The sequence below is a fragment of the Molossus molossus genome, unplaced genomic scaffold (assembly GCF_014108415.1).
Source record: "Molossus molossus isolate mMolMol1 unplaced genomic scaffold, mMolMol1.p scaffold_m16_p_6, whole genome shotgun sequence".
In the NCBI taxonomy this organism is placed as follows: domain Eukaryota; kingdom Metazoa; phylum Chordata; class Mammalia; order Chiroptera; family Molossidae; genus Molossus; species Molossus molossus.
In genome coordinates, this window is record NW_023425399.1 from 92,744,183 (window position 1) to 92,750,062 (window position 5,880).

The following is a 5,880-nucleotide window of genomic DNA, read 5'->3' on the forward strand; positions in this document are numbered from 1 at the left end:
ACTCAATAAGGTTAAACATTTCTGAGAGGTCAAGGAACATGGGGTCTGAAAAGTCTGATGGATTGAGTCTCAGTTGTTCCTTCATGCTCTGCCAGGCCTGGGCAGGGAGGTGAAGGGTGGAAATCAAAGGCAGTGGATGAAGCCTGAATATGAGGTCAAGAAGCTTGACTCTCATCCAAAGGAGTGAAATGGTTTCTAAAGGAATAGAGAGAGATTGTTTTAAGAATTTTTTTGGTTTTAAAGGTTTAAAAGGTTTGAGCTTATTTGTAGGATAAAGAAAAAGAACCAACAAAGAAGGAGAGGTTTAAAATGAGGAGAGAAGCAGAAATGACATCCTAAGGGAGAAATGTGAGGATGGATCATGAGCAGCTCTGGAGAGATTCACCTGAGCCCAGGTATAGGTCAGAGGCAAGGTCACATGGCATGACATGGGCAGATTTGGGGCTGCGGGCTTTGGGTACATGAAGCAACCCTTCACAAATAATAGAGCATTGGTAAGGCTGAGACTAGGCCTTAGCTTTGTGGAGATGCCACCCTCACTGTGGAGACTAGTGGGCTAAGGAAGGAGGTGAACTCTTGCCAGGTAGGAGCCTGGAAGAGAGGGAATGGGAAGCCCTCACATTAGGAAGGATGGAGAAGAGTCAGAGACCACGGAACCAGTTTAAGATTTTAGTTGATTAAACACACACACACACACACACACACGGTATGATCTTGGAATTATGAGCCCGAAGTGGTAGGAATAAATACTGTTTTCAGTTTTAAGGCTGGAGCAAGAAGGTCAAATGTGTTTTCTCTCATAAAGTGCTGTGTTAACAAGGTTTCTAGCGGTTCATCCAGGCATAATAGGGAAGAATGCCATAGTCAACAGTACTAGCTGCCCTTAGGAAGTAAAAGTAGAAACATATGGCAAGTTGTTGCCACCTCTGCCCAGGCTGTCTATGTGGATAGTGAAGTCACCTAGGACTTAAGAGAGAAGAACAAGGTGAGGCAAGAACCAAAGTCCTAAATAGAGTGGTAGGAAAGCATGGCCACCAGCTGCATGAACCTAAGAGGGACTTTTTTTTTTATGGCGGTATAAGAATAATAATCTGAAAACAGCAACAGAAGTTAACAAAATGAAATGCGGAATTAAAAAAATATAAGGAGATGAGCATTTCTGCCAGAGTAAGGGAGACTGTGGCACTAGGAAGAAGTCAGGTTTCCATCAAGCACATAGTTTGATGCCCAAAGAAAAATGTGCTGTAAACAAAGCATGGAAGTGTTCTCTCTAACATGCCCTCTTTAGGTCTGCCATGGAGAAAACCAGACTTAGTTTTGTGCATAAATCGCTGAGGTAATCGGAGCACTGACTTTGGTCTTACATGAGTAAGTGGATAAAATCTGAAACGCCGCTGTCTGATTCAAAGCCTTCCACGGAAAGCTCATATTCCTTAGCCTGGCTTCAATCTAGTTTTTCATTTTCTCCAACCGCTCCCCTAACTTTTCTGCTGTAAATAGGCCAACACCTCTTCCCACCTTCTCTTCCTCACTCTCTCTTTCAGCAGCATCCCCACCTCAGGTGCTCTCTTTGTTTCTCTCCAGCTATTAAAATGTGAGGTCCTTCCCAGCCCAGTCCATCACCCACTCATATCATGAAGTCTTCCGTTGAAACCAGACATCCTTCACCTCTGCAATCATTTGCACCCATTTGTACCTTCAGGGGTGACTTTTTTTTTTTATCGTTGACAGCCTTGTGAGATCCTTGCATGCAAGAACAATCCATGTCTTCTAGTTCTTTTCCCCCCACACACAATACCCTGCACATACTAGATACTCAGTAAGTCACTGATGGATAGATGAGTGGAGGAGAAAGAAAGAAAGAAAGAAAGAAAGAAAGAAAGAAAGAAAGAAAGAAAGAAAGGAAGGAAGGAAGGAAGGAAGGAAGGAAGGAAGGAAGGAAGGAAGGAAGGAAGGAAGGAAGGAAGGAAGGAAGAAAGAAAGAAAGAAAGAAAGAAAGAAAGAAAGAAAGAAAGAAAGAAAGAAAGAAGGAAAGAACCTGTATTACTTCTACCCTATAACTTTTACCTTCATAAGGGAGTGGGGAAGGGAGTGATAGAATCTAAGACTCAGATAAGGACTGTAGCATGATTCCAATCAGGAGAGGGAAGCAGAAATCCAACTTTAATCCAGGCACCTGCAGACAGGTCGGCAGTGGGAAGGTGGGAGTTACAACCACCTGAAGGACAGGGGTGAGGAGGGGTGCCCCCTCTCCCCCAAGGCTTGAAGGGTGCCTCCGGCGTCACTCACCAGAGAGTGTGCTGCGCTTCTGGCAAGCTCCCATTATCCCATCACTCTCTCAGACGGTGGGCAGTGGAATCGATATTCCCAAGGCTTTAAAAAGCTCCCAAATGTTGTGCTGCCATTCATTCAACAACAGGGGGAGAAATAGGGGAGGGAAAAAACTGATGTTGGCTTCTTATTTTGCTTATGTTGTTAAAAGCCGCTCCGAAGCTGCTGTTCTGGAATAGGCCCCTCTTTCTTTGAAAGCATGCTGTGTGATAGACTGTCATTTGTCCCCTGCCTCCAGAAGAGCCAGCTGGCAGCTAAGTGCTAAAGCCAGTGACTTGCATGTGTTTTTCTGACATTTAACAAATGGGAACAGCTTGCAAATCTGCATTAACTCACTCTGTCTCACAAATAATCAGGGCCTACGCAGTGTAGACGCTGGGAACATTAGCTCCGACACAAAGGAGTGAGAGGCTGGGGGGTGGGGGTGGGGGACAGAAAACAAGTCAGCAAATAATGGATGTTTTAACATTCTGGTTCAGAGGGAAGGGTTTTGAAGTCATTTTTGTTTTTCAACAAGCCACTGCTAATGGTGCTAAATCCGTCTGTCAAGGCCCAGCTTTGCTGCTTCAAGTCATCGTGTCTGCACCTCACAAATGCTGATCTGTTGGTTCCTTCCATCTTGCAAATACCATTTCAAATTCCTTAGTCTTCAAAGTTAAGGATCTCCCAAAGGGCCTGTGTTTGACCACACGTGGACTTTTGCCAAGCTACGCTACACAATTAGATGGTCATCACTACTCTGATGATGAATGAAAGAAATCAGTTAAACAGGCACACACATTTGCAGGAAAGGGGTCACATGCATGTGTAGGGTCTGTTGTACAACTCCCTCACATGAGCGTACCCCATAAAGTGGGGTGCATATCTAGCTCATGCTAGCACTGTGGATTTAGAGTAAACGTAGGAGCCTGTCTCATTAAGTGTGGTTTGGCATGTGGCAATAGACATCATCAATCCCTAAATGTTTCATTCCATTTAGAAGATGGCTGTGTTTGTGATGTTCTAACTTCTAGCCCCAAATATCCAAAGGAAATAAGTCCCTAAGCATGAATAAAGAGAGAAAGAGATACACTGGGGAATGTGTTTGGCACGGGGCTTGGAAATTCTGTCTTCTAGGAGAAGTAAAATAAACTTGTACTTCTCTTAAACTTTTGGAAAGGGCCGTGGGGAAGCAGTGTCATCTCCATCCTCCTACTGGGCATTTGTGAGACACCGAGTCAGGTCCTCAGACCCTCCAGAGAGAGCCATGAAGAGGACTTGGGGTCTCATAATTAGGTCACTGAACCACAGGACTAAGACAGTGTCACAAATAGGATGGATATAAATGTCCCCAACCACATGCATGAATGTTCAGGAAAGCAGCCTCCTGGCCCAAGAACAGAAGATGCTGCAGAATCTGACCCTACCTAAGGTCACTGTCAAAATTTGTGATGTGAGCCCTGGCCGGTTTGGCTCAGCAGTTAGAGCGTCGACCTGCGGTCCCAGGAGACCTGGGTTCGGTTCCCGCTAAGGGCGCGTACCTCGGTTGCAGTTTGTCCCCAGCCCTGGTTGGTCGTGCGGGTGGCAGCCACTTGATGTGTCCCTTTCACATCGATGTTTTTCTCTCTCTCTCTCTCTTCCTCTCTCTCTCCCTCCCACTCTACCTGAACAAAAAAATGAAAAAAATGTCCTCGGGTGAGGATAAAAAAAAAAAAATTCGTGAGGTGACATCTCTCTGCTTTACCCCAGGACACAGGGAGAGGTTATCGGCAAGGAACTCCATCTTTCCTAGACTTCACAGAGGGAGCAATAACCCTGAAAATCATATCCAACTTTCAGGGATTGAAAGGGCAAGAATTAGAATTCTTTCTGACTACTGTTGGGAAAAAACTGTCCCACTCAGAGGCAAAGTGGCCGCTGTCAGAGTGATCTGCAGCCCTGAGCCCGAGGCTGAGATACTTTGGCAAGAGTTCCAGCTCAGCGAGGAAACACGGGAGAGCACCAGCAGAGGCTGGGGGTCAGCAGCGTGAGGCCAGGAGTCAGGATGAGGAGCCCTGTGACACTCGGACTCTTCAGCCTGTTCGACAACCTTAACTGAGCTATTTGCAGTGCTGGGGAGAAAGGCACGAGGAAGAGGCGGTGCGTTCCTCTAGCAAAGGGAGTCTGCATATAAACACCATGGGGCTAAACACAATCCAGAGGACCCTGCAAAACCTATGAATCTTGGTTTCTCCCACGGCAGGAGGCTGGAGAAGCCAAGAGTTACAGACAATTTTTATACACAAAAGATTAACACATCATTTGTCCGAAATGTGAGACAGCTAAGGAATATATCCCTGCACCTGCACCAACTAGAGTTCATTGCAACATGCTGTTTCAAAAATATTATTTCCTAAATAAATAATTCTGGGCCCAAATTCTCCATTTTCTCTGCCCTTGCTCTAGCTCCAAACCTTGTGTTTCAATGGTTTTTCTCTTAAATAATATTCACACATAGCTCTGTATTTCTAGTAACACTACACTGGACTAAGCTGCTATCATTTTTCCTTCTCTACTAAGGAAAAGTGCTTCTGAATTCACCTCCCCTAATTCCACTATGTTTTAAAATATATTTTTATTGATTTTTTTGTTTGTTTTAGAGTGAGAGAGAGAGGAAGGTAGAGAGAGATAGAAACATTGATGTGAGAAAGAAACATAGATCGGCTGCCTCTTGCACACCCCCCTGGCAGGGATCAAGTCCACAACCCAGGCATGTGCCCTGACTGGGACTAGAACCGTGACTTCTCAGTCCATGAGACGATGCTCAGTCCACTGAGCCACACCGGCCTGGTGCCTAATTCTACTTTTGATTCCAACCAATCCTCAAGCCAGAGTGGATTTTTGAAAACACAAGCTGGTCGTGTAAAGGCCCTGCTTAAAACCTTTCCATTAATAATTCTCAAAATGTACTCTGTTAAAAACTCTAAAGGGTGTTTTGGGATATTTTTTAATTTTCAAGAGAAATAGCAACCCTCCATATCGATTTCACATTAGATTGCTCTACATTTCTTCCCATGGCATCGAATCTTGGCATTTCTGTTTTCAGTAATTGCTGTGATTACACAGCCAATATCATATGAAAGTCAGTGTGGAACAGGAAATAAGGGTAGAGAAGTCTAACGGGATCCCAAGCTTTGAGAAGTTGTGTAGTGCCCAGTAGGCAAACATGTCCAGTGAATAAGCCACGATATAGACTGCAGCCCTAGGTCCAGGGTCTTGTTGTTATAAAAAATAGTAATGTCTAGGATAAACTTGATCCTACAGTTTCCATTAGTTAGCACTCACTGTATGCAGCCAATTTGTATCCTTCTGATTAGCCTTCTGGCCTGGTTCCTTGCTCGTATTCTGGCCTTCACCAAGAATGAAGCTTTGCTATAAAGCCAGGATGTAAACTGGGGTCCAGAATGCCTCTCCCCCACTCTGCCTGGCCCTGTATCCCGGGACTGGCCCCTGCGTCTAGTAGCCCTTTTTCCAACTTGGACGGTCCTTTCTGAAATACAGCCCTGAGCCAGAGCGTGCAATCTGCTGCTA